The sequence below is a fragment of the Epinephelus moara genome, chromosome 16 (assembly GCF_006386435.1).
Source record: "Epinephelus moara isolate mb chromosome 16, YSFRI_EMoa_1.0, whole genome shotgun sequence".
Lineage (NCBI taxonomy): Eukaryota > Metazoa > Chordata > Actinopteri > Perciformes > Serranidae > Epinephelus > Epinephelus moara.
Genome location: NC_065521.1, coordinates 21740143 through 21753971, shown reverse-complemented (window position 1 = coordinate 21753971; position 13829 = coordinate 21740143). Strand labels below are relative to the sequence as shown.

The 13829-nt window shown below is 38.5% G+C and overlaps 1 protein-coding gene across 2 annotated transcripts in view; it reads right to left on the bottom strand.

Annotated features, from left to right (window-relative positions):
- LOC126403205 (forkhead box protein J3-like) overlaps positions 1-8061 on the bottom strand; it is a 91290-nt gene extending 83229 nt beyond the window's left edge. Inside the window, exon 1 of one of the 2 annotated variants that reach the window (XM_050065740.1) lies at positions 7804-8061. The gene's annotated coding sequence lies outside the window, so the exon portion shown is untranslated. The remainder of the gene's footprint in view (positions 1-7803) is intronic. The other variant, XM_050065741.1, reaches the window with a different exon arrangement.
- Between the last annotated feature and the right edge of the window lie 5768 nt (positions 8062-13829).

Sequence of the window (13829 nt, the reverse complement as noted above, 5' to 3'; positions counted from 1 at the left end):
TATGATATATTAACATATAATCAATGTTTTTTTAGTGTATAATTACCTAAAAATAACAATCACTGTGTTTCCGTTTCCTTAGAATGAACCGTTCATATCTACATAGGGAGCGGATCCTCGTCTACGGAAATCGCCATGTTGCACCGCCATGTTTCTACAATAGCCCAGAAATGGACAAACTAAACATTGGCTAGATGAGGCCATTCACATTTTCGCATCAGCCACTGTAGTTAGCAGCCCCTCAGCAACGAGAGCATCGGAAAAACGCTACTTTGTTTTTTAAGGTGAAACTGCTTTACTTAGTGTTTTTACTGGTTTTCATTGCCTGGTCTGTTTGTTTTGGAGAGGAAGAGAACACTGCTGATAATTTGGCTCCTGGTAAAAACCTCCTGAACAATGAACACTGAGGGGATTCTAACCAAGAGAAGATTCAGTCGGTTGCAATCTGTAATCCTCACCACTAGATGGCACTAAATGCCCCTAAATCTTACACACTGGACCTTTAAATTTATCTAATAGCTAGTGGTGGCTAAATTGGTGTGCTTTAGAAAACAGTTAACCTAACGTTATCTCAACTTTTGTATTAACGTTACTTTCATAAGTGCAGCAAACCTATATGTTTTGGTTAAAAATATTAGTTTTTCTTTGTTGTTGTTTTTTTGTGTTATTTTGAACTGCCCCACACACCCTAAAAAATATGATAAAACACAATTATGGAAAGTAGCATGTCCTTTGATTCATTTATTAACCAGGTACTTTTTTTACTTTTACTTGAATTGGTTTCTCAAATGGTAATTTTCAGTTAATGGGAGTAACTGCACTTTTAATTGAGTACAGATTTACAGTACTCTTCTCATCATTGTCTATTGATATACTGCATCTTCTTCACTGATGTAGCCCGAGTTGACGACATCATCCTCAGGTTCATATTTATTTGAGGAGTGCCATTTCTTACTGTTTATTAAATTGAGGTGTCACTTTAAACACCATGCTTTTATAATTAACTGACATTAGAATTAAATTACTAAATAGGAAAAAAATAAATGCAACCTCATAAAAAACTAATTACCAGATTGTGAAGTCCACATTCAATCTAACAATAACAACAAAATGCATCTGCTTTCTTTTATAAATATTTGAATAACCATGTGTTTAGAAATGGGACAGATTCATTTAAAGTACATTTCATGACAGTTCAGCAAATGCACAAATTAAAATGGATCTCCGAGCTGCAGGGCAGAAGAGAACTTATTGTAATGCAGTGACTGGGGGCTCATACAGTAACCCTAAATAACACAATCCCTGCACATACAAGTCAAAACCCAACAAGATGCAGCTCTGTGTCATTGATCAGGAAACATCAAAAACTTTACCAACCAGACAGCTTTCAAAGAGCTATAGTTGAATAGAAAATAAAGGTAGTGAAGGGGGGATAGTCTGGCAGCTGATCATACAGAAGTGGGAGTGTTTGATTAAATAGTTTGAACGCTTGTAGTGTGAATGCACACAGGAACATAAATTTTCAGAGACAGACATTTGGCTAACATTAGTTGCTATCAAAAGCGGTTCAAAATCTGGAGAAAAAGGGAACATGTGGCATCTCAGATTTTCATTTTTTACCCAGAAAAAAAAAGAAAAAAAGAAAAGAAAAGTTAACTTTAGTAACTTGAAAGTTGTGAGCTATTACCTGGCACTTAGAGAACAAGATTACACGCATTAATATAAAAAATAGAAGAGCAGGGATTTGGACATTTATGAACAAGAAATCTTTCTCCTCCAAAGAATTTAAATACATCACTCTCCACACTGTGGATGGAGCTTTCATGACTGGGAACATTGTCCCTTTAAAAGAGTCGAGGGTCTGTGTGTGATTGAATGTATTCACCCATTAGACTTTGTAGCTGTGATGCACTCACTCAGCTGTATGCATCACTAACAGCTAACAGTCCCCCGCTGCTAGCAGGCTTTTAGACTGAGAGAGGCTTTACAGTTCTGCATTTTAATAGAGAACTTTGAATGGAGTGACGGGGGATGGGTGAGAGAAGGGGAGGGGGGGAGCCAAAAGAAAGAGGCATCAAAATATTTTCAGAGGAAAATGAAGTAATGACAAAATACCCACCCGGAGTGTGCAGAGCAGAGGGGGTTTCTGGGAAGGACTGCCTTGGCAACGGTGAGGCTAATGTGTCAAAAGAAAGTCTGTAAGCATACTGAGCGCTGTCATGTCTAGGAGTGTGGGCCATTCAAAGGAAGGAGGAAAAGGTCCAAAAAGCAGTATTGAACGTCTTAATTACTTTCTGCTTCAGCGCCAGAAAACATACCCCTGAAAAGGTTCAATTATAAGATATCAAGGCAAATCAGCTGCCCTTATGGTGGCTGCTTGCTCATCTCTCAATGGAGCTGGGTTAAGCAATTATCGTTTGATACTGTCTACTTATTCTCAAAGGAGACCTGGAGAGGCATCGATGTAATGCAGTTTCAAACTGAGATACATTTTGTGGCCTTAAAGCGGGTGGTCAGGCAAACTAATGCTTGAAAGGAAGGAGGAGTAATACAGAGAGGGGATGATAATTTATCCACGACAGAATCACACTTTCATCAGCGGCCGGCTCATGTCGACAGAGTCGATCAAGTAGCATCTCGACATGAAACAACATACTGATTAACACAATTTTTCTCAGGTCTGTAAGAACATCTGATTGAAAGAAAGGCAAGAAAATCAGTAGGTTCCACTGAATCCCCGAAGGCCTGGAATAAAATATTTAACTCACTAAGCCCACACAGAACATAACACCTGAAAACATCTGCCAAGGTAGAGGGAGTTAGCGACCCAGAAGACTTAGCACTGCCGACTAGGAAAGAGCTATCACAATTCCAGATTCTGACAACGGCGAAGTTAAAAAGGCATATTTTGTCATAAATAAAACATAGGAGTGCAGCATTTCGGCAAACTCCCTCAACGAAAGGTCCCAAGAGAGAGATGGGATGCTGTTTGTGAACTCATGCTTTGCACAGTAAAGGGGGCTATAGCACTGCGTCACCACGACTCAAACTACATTCCCACATCCAGCCCTATTCAGCAAGGACTAGTCCTCTTTAAAAATTCATTAATTTACAGCAAAAATAGATTAAAGAGCCCAACTGCACCAACCTAAAAAGTTTGGCTTGTGAATAGCATTAATAATGGAAGCGAGCATCCAAAACCTAGAGGCCCTGGCTCAGAGGCATGGCTTAGGTTTTGTTGCGCTTTATAATGGAGGGTAATTTACATTTTTTAGAAGTATTACAGCTTTTTGATGCTTGTTTATAATTACATTGTTTTACATGCAAATTGGCTTACAATTGTTACTCATTAAAACATAACCAGGAGAGTGCAACAACACTCTCAGCTTGTGTAAGACACAGGCTTTACATCAGGTTCACAATGGAAGCTTTGCACTGAACTCCCATCGCTGGCAGCGCCGCTGCCGAGTTCAATCCAAATGACAGCCCTTTAAAAGTGATCATCCCCCATCTTATCTTTTACATCTTTCTCTTTCAAATCATAGCGACGCTTTCCTAACAGAATCAAAGAGGATTTTGACAAGATAAAAGGATTTGCCGCATTTGAATCCAAATTATGTGTACTTTCCTGGGGACGAGACAAAAATCACACTGACTGGGAGCACTCAGAGAACTTAAAGGTACTTAAAAGGAGAGTAAGTCTGCTCTAATGCGTTGTCAAATTTTTCCCCTTCCAAGCCTGGAGATAGAGGAGTCTGATACAGTGCAGTATATAGGTAAATCAATACCTGAGGGGCATCTGAGAGGGGATGAAGGCTTCGACTTTCACTCACTTGCAGGGGTCTGGTAATTACCTCTAATATCAGGTCATTTCAATAATCACTTTGTCTTTCATTCAAACATCTGATTATCGATATGACCTGAGGTTATTAAAGTGACCTAGTGGCGTTGTGGCGGTCTGATAATTGCAGAGGCACATTAGAGGACTTCTGTCCAAGGCAAATGAGACCTCCTCTTCACCTCAGCCATCTCGGAGCCCGGCAGTGTACCAACAGTCGCTCTGGCGGAAGTGTTCATGATAAACAGTAAAAGACGAAGATGGCTCACAGGCATCAATCCATACAACTGAAGAGAGTGGGTGTAGGTGTTTGCTAAAAGCATAATCTCACTTAGTAAGTCCTTAAGTAAACAGATATTCTTTCCAAGGTTAAACACTGATTCTGTATAATGGCAGCAGTATGAAAGGGTGAGCCTATAGTCTGGCTGTTTACAGGGATCAACACTGCGGCTGAGGCCGACAGTCATCTTCCTCACAGCATGTAAAAAGAATACTTCGAGACGATACATGCCAAAGTTAAATTACACTGGGTTTTTCAATAGAATGAACCCAGACACCTGGATGCCGAGGCTGAATTTCAATTCTATATGTATTTAAACAAATACATATAAAAGGCAACTGTAAGTTTTCATTTCAAACAGTAGCTGCTCAACAAAACACATTTTCTCATAATTTGGGACATGTTCAGTGTCTTAACTCCATCACGTTTTAATTTGGTGGCAAATCATTCTTGGCAGACGCTGAGGAGAGTGACTGGCTGCCCAACATTACTTATGAAGTCACACAAAAAGAATATATTACAAGTCATGATGAATATGCAGGCAGGCGACATGAAATCTTGACAGCAATGACTGACTCATATACGGGTTTAAAAAATAACAAAATTAATTAGCTCCTATTTTAATTTTGTATTTGTGATATTTATTTATTATTCAATAATTCTGTTTAGCATTTGTTGATTCATCTCACTGAGAAGCCTTATCTATTTTTATCTAACAACATTTCCTGCGCTAACTGAGTCACAGCAGCTTTAGTGTACCTGCCGAGTTCCAGTAGTCTCCCTCACAGTGCTGCTTTGCATTGATGTGGGTAAGCTGTGGTGCTATTTTACTGTGTTCTTAATAGACTAATCATTTAAATTGTAAAGTTTAATGCATATTGTCCACTGGTAGTATAAAGTTAATAATATCAGTTTTGTAGACATTTAAATTTCACTGTTATAAAGTTGCCGAAGCTTCTCTCTTGGCATGCCAAGCTACCTTTCTGACATGTGACTCATGTAGCCCTGTGGAGATTTTGGCCGCCACTTCTTGGAGAAATTTTTTGTTATTTTGTAAATATTAAAGCTGTGTATTGGCAAAAATCTGGTGATACAATACATATCACAATACAGGGTTTACGATTCAATATATCGCGATATATTGCGATTTCTTTAGAGTCTAATTTTAGGAAAACTCTCACAGTATAAAGAACACTCCACTATATGCACTGCACACAGTCAGATTAATTTATTTTTTTTTTTACTTTTTTTATCAGCAATATGTTGTTACGTTGGAGTGGCAGAGTTAAAAGCCTGAAGATAGATGACGGATCTAGCAGTTGGGGGGTTAAACAAAAAAATTAACCACTGCCACAAATCCATTTAAACTATTAATTAAAAATTGATAGTGTTTTTAAAAAGCAATGCAGTATCAGAAAACATTATGTCAAGATAGTGAAGACGACATTTTCTTACATCTCTTATAGGTCCATCTTTGCCGTGACTAACCTGGAAAAATGTGTACATGTGTGTGTTGCATTGGTTCCTGCAGGGATTTGCTCTGTGGTAATTGTAATTATGTCGTTACCTATGTTTTGTGGCTTAACTCCAAACATGTTATTACACTGGGTTAAATTTTCCAGATTTTTCCTGGTGTAACTTAACTCTTTATAAGAGAGGCAGTTAAGGTTTTGTTGTATCGACTCAGCCATAAATGTCAGAGTTATGTGGTATTGGTGTGTTGCTTGAGACATTAAGAAAAAAAGTGCTCAGAGCGCTGCTTTGCACTGATGATCCAGATGTGCAGTGACCAACCTGGAGACAATATGAGTGTGTGTGTGTGTGTGTGTGATATTGTCATCCTAAAGAGAATGGAATAAATAGCGGAATATTGGCCCTCGGAGTCGTTCTCATCTGTGCCCAACTAACATCCGTCACACTGGCACATGGAGTTCATCTTTATCAAAGAAACTCAAATGCATGTAGTGTATCCACAAATAGCCCTTAATTCAACTTTGAAAAAGTCATTACTACACTCGCTTCTTAGCCCTGCATTTGCTGACATTGACGATAATTACAACGACCTTTCCGATGATAAAACAGAAATCAGTAAAACATTATGAGGGTTCCTTCTCTTCACGTTTCATGCGATTCTGCATAACGTTTTAATGAGGCATTTAGGGGTCTATGAGTGATCTACTGAGAAAGTCTACAATGGCAATCAGCAGTGAGTGTGGCAGCTGTTCGGCAATTAAAAAGCCAAATTACCCTCAATCAACACCATTTACAAGCGCAAGTAAATCTCAGAGCAAATAATGATGAGAGAAATCTGTTCAGACAGCTCTCATCTTGATAGGAATTAGAGGCGCATCCAAATCAGGAACAGGGTACTCTCTCAAACGTTTTCTCAGTCTGTCGCCCACAAACGCACGCACACACACACATACACACACACCTCCAGTTGTCAGTGCATTTTTGGAGAGAAGAAATTGTATAGTATTGGCTGGCTCTGCACACACTGCAGCATGATCAAAGATAATGACTCTTTTACAGTATAAGACAGCCACCGTTCATGGTAAGGTTATAGTCTCTTTATGGAAAGAGGCTATAGTGGTGCGTTTGAGGCAGCCTATGGAAAAGAAATCCATAGTGGCTGAGCGTAACTGCACCATCAAAAAACTCTTACTGGAAAACGGCAAATAAAAGTGAGCTGCTGTGGCAAATTACAGCATCTTTTGTCTGCGTCAAGCTACGATGTTGAAACATTTCACCCAAATATGTGCCATATAAAGCCACTGTTGGTGACAATTCTGTAAATTATGTTAACTTTCAACACAATGTGAGCAGTGTATATGGTGTAAAAGTCATATTACTGTATATATGCTTCATAAACTGCCCTCAACTAAACTTGGGGAGCTGCTAAAAAATGACACATCCTTTAAAAAGCGTGATGCCATGATTCAAACAGGCATACTTACATTATATGCATGCAAACATACTGCAAATCCACACAGTAAACAAGTACACAAAAATAAACCAACACCTGTGAATACCTGCTATGGTGTCAACTGACACCTTGGCAGGTATTCACACACCTTTTATGTAAACCTATCAAAATATGTTGTGCTATGTTGTGATGTAAATTATTTCAGCTGACTTATTTCTTTCCATATGTTGCTACTTTTCCTTCACACTTTGTATTTCATTCACTAGTTTAAAGTCAATTGTGCCTCTGCATACAATAAGGTTGCAGCTAATAGGGTCTGAGTCTTGTCTGAGGCTGGTTTGCTGCTCGCTCAGGCTGCAAGCTTCCTCTGTTATCACTTCAAAAGTGTTTTCAGCTGTGCAAGGCACCGTGCTCGTCCACTGCAGCCCACCACTTGGATAATTGTTTTATTAAACGCCACTTTCTCCACAGTCTGTCCCCACTGTCGGAATGCTGGAGTATTATTGCAAAGTTAAAATAAGTTATTTGGGTTAAAGACGAATAGCTCCAGTGTGTGTGTGTGTGTGTGCGCGTGTGCGTGTGTGTGTGTGTGTGTGTGTGTGTGTGTATGCATGCACACTGTGACAGGCAGCGAACTTGTCATAGCCAGACATTAAGTAAAAGCCCAGTCTTTTAGTAACACTTCTCCCCCGTTAAATCACTGTTTGCCACATATCTTCATGACTGACATTCAAATAAAATCTCCTGCAGACTACTCACCGTCGTAGGGTGAATGTGAACCGGCTCAGTTTTTCCTCTGTACTCTGCTCCAGAAGCTCCAGACGCCGATTGTGCACTTGAAAATTCCCCCTCGAAGACAAAAGCTCCAGCGGTGCTTTGGCGCTGTGAGCCGGGGCTGCATGCACGGTGCCGTGCAGGCGTCACACTGACCGCTGCTGTGGTCAGTCGACAGTCATGACGGGCGGACTCGACCCGCTATTCGCGTTTGCGCTCAACAACACGAAGATCCCGGGTCTGTGTGCTCCGCTCGGCTGCTACACCACCGGAACTACTTCCAACGCCAGCCGGAGCACGTTGAAGATAAATTCATGCACCACAATGGGAAAAATGAAATCACATCCATTTAACTAGTTCCCAATTTCAATATTAATGAGACTCTATCAAGACACACACACGCACACATACCATAATTAGCCTATGTCTGGCAGAAAGCCTAACATATAATAATAATAATAATAATGTGGCACCATATGATGTTAGGTGTATGTGTTTAACTAATCACCATCATCTGATGGACTTTTATCATCATTACTATAATTATAGCCCAATTATGACAAATTATTAAAGATGCAACTACAGATCATTTGCATTATCGATTAATCTGCTCATTATTCTTCTCGATTAATCGATTAATCGTTTGGTCGATAAAAAAAAATAGTGAAACATACTCTGCGTAATCTCCCGAAGCTCAAGGTGACATCTTTAAAGGGTTTGTTTTATCCAGCTAACAGTCCATAAAATCCAAAACTACTCAGTTTATTATGAATGACAGAGAAAAACATCAAATTCTCAATTTGAGAAGCATGAAACCAGCATTTTTTTTTTAAATTTTTTGCTTTAAAATATTACTAAAAATTTTTTCCAATGATAAAAATAGTTGTAACTTTCTGTCAATCGTCTAATCAATTCGTCAACTAATCACTCTAGCTCTAATTTTGACTCTTGCTAAAGTTGTAAAACTACACAAAACTCTCTGTGTCATATTCAGACACCAAAAAAACAAATGACTATAGGCAAGAACATGTTCAATAACATTATTCACACAATGCTCTTAGTGCAGCAACACATTTGCTGTATAATAGTGGCATTTAGTGGTATAATACTGTTCTTTTACACCAACAAACTGAAGCTTGGTGGTATATTATCTGTCACAGCTGAGGTATTCTTCAGGCTGCATGCCTGTAATCTGTTGATTGAATGCTGGGAGAAGCTTCATGTGCAGCACAGCGCTCCCACCTGGACAGGACAGCAGGCACAGCACCTTGTTGAAGCTGAAGATGGCTGGCCACAGAGAGGTCTGTTTGGCTTTTCTTAACTAAAAGTTCACACAGTCTCAAGGATGTGTATTTCAACATATGGTCTTACATGTACTAATGTTGCTGTAGTACTAACTTTGCTCGCGTGTCAGTTATTTGGACTGAACATTGCAAATGACTGCCCAAATATGGACTTTAAATCCTAAGGACATTTAATGCTTAAAGATGATCGTGAGTTGTGCTTTTGATAATCATGAAGCCACAACACACAAACAACTGTTCCCTAAATACAATCATATATAGCCAATGTGACATCATGTAAAATGGTTGTATGTTTTGTGTGTAACAATTGGCTCTGAATACAAGTTTTAAGTGACATCTGCATCTGAAAGTCACACTCAGCATCAAATATACCCTCAAAATTCCTGACTGGGATATCAATCACCAAATATATACAGTGTTGGGGAGTAACTAGTTACATGTTAGAGTTACATAATTATATCACAATAAATGTAATCAATTACAGTTACTGAGGAAAAAATGATAATTACATAGAGGTTATGTCTGAATATATTCTTTTTTGTAAAAAACTTTAGATGAAGAACTTTATATTCACTGTTGCTTTGCATCTTTTTGCTCCAGGAATGTCTTCTTTTGGCATATTTCTGGGCAATGCAGGTCAGCAAAGCTGTTGTGACAAATTTAAGTACAACACTCATGCACCCATGGCCTTAGGACTTTTCAATTTTATTGCTCAGTTTAAAACATTTGTTAGAAAAGTAATCAAAAACTAGTCAGATGTAATAAGTAACATTACGTTGATGAGGTAATTAAAACAGTTACATTACTTGCTGTGATCTGTAACCTATTAAAGTTCAAAAATAACCTTCCCAACACCGGACATACATGCACAACTCAATTCTGAGAATCAAAAGCACAGCCAACAAAGACCTCTTTTGTACAACAGGAGACTCCTGCAGCAGTGCCACTGTGAACAACAGCTCTATCTGTTAAAGCACTTCATGGGAGTCTCCTTACCGACGGCTTGTACTTCTGTGTGAGGCTATAAATTGTTAACTATGTGAGTTAACTGGAAGCAGCTCGGTAGATATGCATGTAAGAGAGAGGGAAGATATGACAGTGGCACGAGCCAGGTTTAAATCTATGCAGACACAGCGGGCTTCTTTACACATTTTGCTTGGCAAGTGTACAAATCCCCCTAACACTTAGCTCCATAGCTGTTTGCAGCAGAGTTAGCATAGAGCTAGCTCCATAATCCCATCATAAAGCCTGCAATTTGCATGAATCCGGAGAAGATGAGTGGAAAGATTCGCTCAATAAAACTGTATAAAGACGGTATAGTTGTTTGAAAGTCCTCTTTATGTCTTATGAAAAGCACTTTGGGTTGCTTTGTTGTGGAACACTGCCATGCAAAGAAACCTGCCTTGCAAAACTGCGTCAGATTGTTTTGATGGAGGTGAGAAGAACAAATGAACAGAAGTGGATATTTGGCTTGACTTGCAAATAGTAGCAGTTCACTTATTGTTCCTTCACTTGGCTGTTTGACCTTCACTGTGATGTATGGTCAGACTTTGACACCAGAGGGCTGTTCTTACATTTATCTGCTGAAGGGGGGGAGTTTCTGTGTGTTCAACTTATGTCTGACCTTATAATAAGCATGATTTTGTGACATCGCAACTTGTTTGGAAACCACCAATGGTGGTACAGCATGTAGCTTACATCAAGTGTGATGTGGAGACTTGAAACCTCTAATGCACTCACGGATAATTGAGTTTTCATAGGAGACATTTTGTGACCAACAGTATTTGTAATTCTGCTGCACACTGTTGATATAACATTAGTAGAGTATTGTGGGATATGTATTCTATTGTGCCTTCCATGTTTATAGTGTATTGTTGTTTTATGATGTTTAAAACTGTACATTTTTAATAACATTTTAGGCCTAAAAGCACAACTATGGACAAGAGTTGAAAATTAGAAATAGCTATAAACTCTCTGTGCAACACATCAGTCTCATACGCTGTACTGGAACTATGTTAAATTGCATTGTCCCTATTAAATGAAATTTAAAATATGAAATAAAATATACCCACTGCTATTAATCAGACTGTGTAACTTTACTTTGTAACTTGTCACTTTACTTAGTGACTTTGACTTTAATTGCTCTAGTAATTCATAGTTTTATTCCAATACCTCTTATTTTAGTTATTCTTGTTTTTCTTCTCTTTTTTCCCCTTTATTTATCTGTACTTATTTCTGTCACCAGTTAAACTTTTGAAATCAACAATATTTGCATATTCGGATATTTAAATATTGTGTTTTTTTTCAGTGAGGGAGAAGAACCAGATGTAATTTAAAATATTTTTAACAAGTTTATTAAACTTTTGTGTGGGTACAAAATCACATTAAACACAAATGTATTATTATTATTGCATGCAGACCATTGTAGATGTCTTAATGTTTGAAGAGGATCTTTAATTTTATTTGTTCAGCTGTTGAATCAACTGCAAATACCTTCTATATCAGCACTCTTCTAATATAAGTTCTTCCCCAATCTTTTAACACCATAGACTTGGACTCATGGATCCATTCCCATTCCATCAGTGTTAGGTTTAGAAACAACTCAGTGCTGCACTCATCTGGATGGTGGAGGTGATTGCAATGGTTAATTAAATATTTGTCATAGAATTTAAGGATTTTTAAAGCAGCAACAAACAGTGCTGGAATTTATGTTCCTTCATGAGTTACATACTTTGTCTGAAAGAGACTGTAAAACTGTCAAGCTGAAAATCTGCTCTATAGGCCTACAACAATAACACAAGATTGTGTTGAACATATCTAAAATGATAAATAAGAATTCAAAATGATTATAAAAACTTATATAGCCTACATACATGTTGTGAGTTTTCTTTTAACGTTTCAAAAATTAAGAATAAGAAAAAAAAACTTTAACCTGTTGGAATTCATTTTGATCCAGCTGTTGTCATCTGTAACTCCACCACCAGAGGGCTCTCCAGCCTAACACAATGTGTCACCGTGGTTTGGAAAAAAAACTATTGAAGGTTTTTTGGCTGCGCACTTATCTGTGTTTTGCATGAATCTTACCAGTTGCTTTAACACTCTGAATAGCCACGTGGAAACACTGATGGTCTCTTAAGTCGTGATGTCTTATCTGTCTCGTCCATGCAGAATGTCACCAGGTTTGACCTCACAACAATGAAATGTGTGTTCACCTCATGATGACAAAATGTGGATTACTAACTAAATCTTCTGTGCTGAGTAGCCTACATATTCTGCAAATGTAATGACACTGTATGATGTCAATCCTGCTTATTTTCACACCTCATCTCAAAAGGAATATAAACTTAGGTGTGACAAATCAGTTGGGAGGCTGGTCCTGACTTGCAGCAGAATGAGTCTGTGCAGCGCGACGTCTATCAAAAGTCATGTGTCTGCTCTGGTGCCGTCCCCTCTTACTGTGCGATGATTGGACAACACGACTGGCTCTGCCCGGTTTGATCCTGCTGCTGGCTCTCTGATGTTGCAGTACCTTGAGCTCTGGGGATGCTACAGGAGGCAGACAAGAGCAGAGCACCCGGCTATGCAACTTCTCAGGCCGGGAACTAACACGTTGCAAAGCCAACACTGAGGTTTTCATTTTAATGTCAAGGTTTGGAAACTGAAAATACTGGCATTGCATAATCACACTGTTTTAATGGCTTGGAAATGTTACTGAGTAAATGGTGATTTGCCAGATTTAGATGGTTTGATCATTATAGTTTGATAATAATTATTAATCAGGACTGTATTTAACGGCATTAAGGTTTTATAACAAATTTTACAATGAATTAAAATTGATCTGGGTTAATAAGAGACGCAAAGAAATTATTGAGTCACATAACTTCATAATTTTCTGGCATTGAGAAGAGTCTCGCGAGAATACACCCAGCTCGCCAGGAGAGATGAAAGTTTGCGTTCAGAATGAGCTTTTATGTTGCCGTGTATGTTCTGTAATGTTCCTGTTAATAAAGTGTGAAGTAATTTGGAGCCTCTGCTTCCTTCACAGAGTCACAAATCATCCTCTGACATCCTGGGGCCTGAAGTGTCTCAATGGAAACTTGAGCAAAGTGCATTAGATAGGATTAGTTAAAAGGATTACAGTTTAGATTACGTTACTTTAAGTGACGTTATGTTACATTAGGTAAGATTATCTAACGTTATACACAGCTGGATTACCATGTTTTACTGCATTGTTTATTCTAATAAAACATGTTATTGACACAATATGTTCTGTTAAAGTGATGTCTTGTAATGCTTATTTATTGAAATAGACTTCTCTATGTTTGCTGTAGGTTACATGGGTGTCATCTGTTAATTATCAGGATTATCTCCCCACCCCCCACTGCCACCACCCACTTACCAACTGTTGAAGTTATTTGACTGTACGCACTAGGGATGGGCATGAGTACTCGAGTACTCGTTTTGAACGTCAGTATTCGTTACACATATTGAGATTCGAGTACTCGCATTTCATTGTGAATATGAATATGAATATAGTTTAAAAGGCTAGTTGAAGCCTGCGAAGTCTGTCTGAGTAGATGATCTTCTCCGTGTGTGGACTTGTTAATTGTCTTAAACCGAAGCCGAATGAACCAGTGTTGAGATGAAACTAAGCAGACATACATTTGCAAAAGTAACCTAAGTACAGTTTTGACATACAAACTTTAG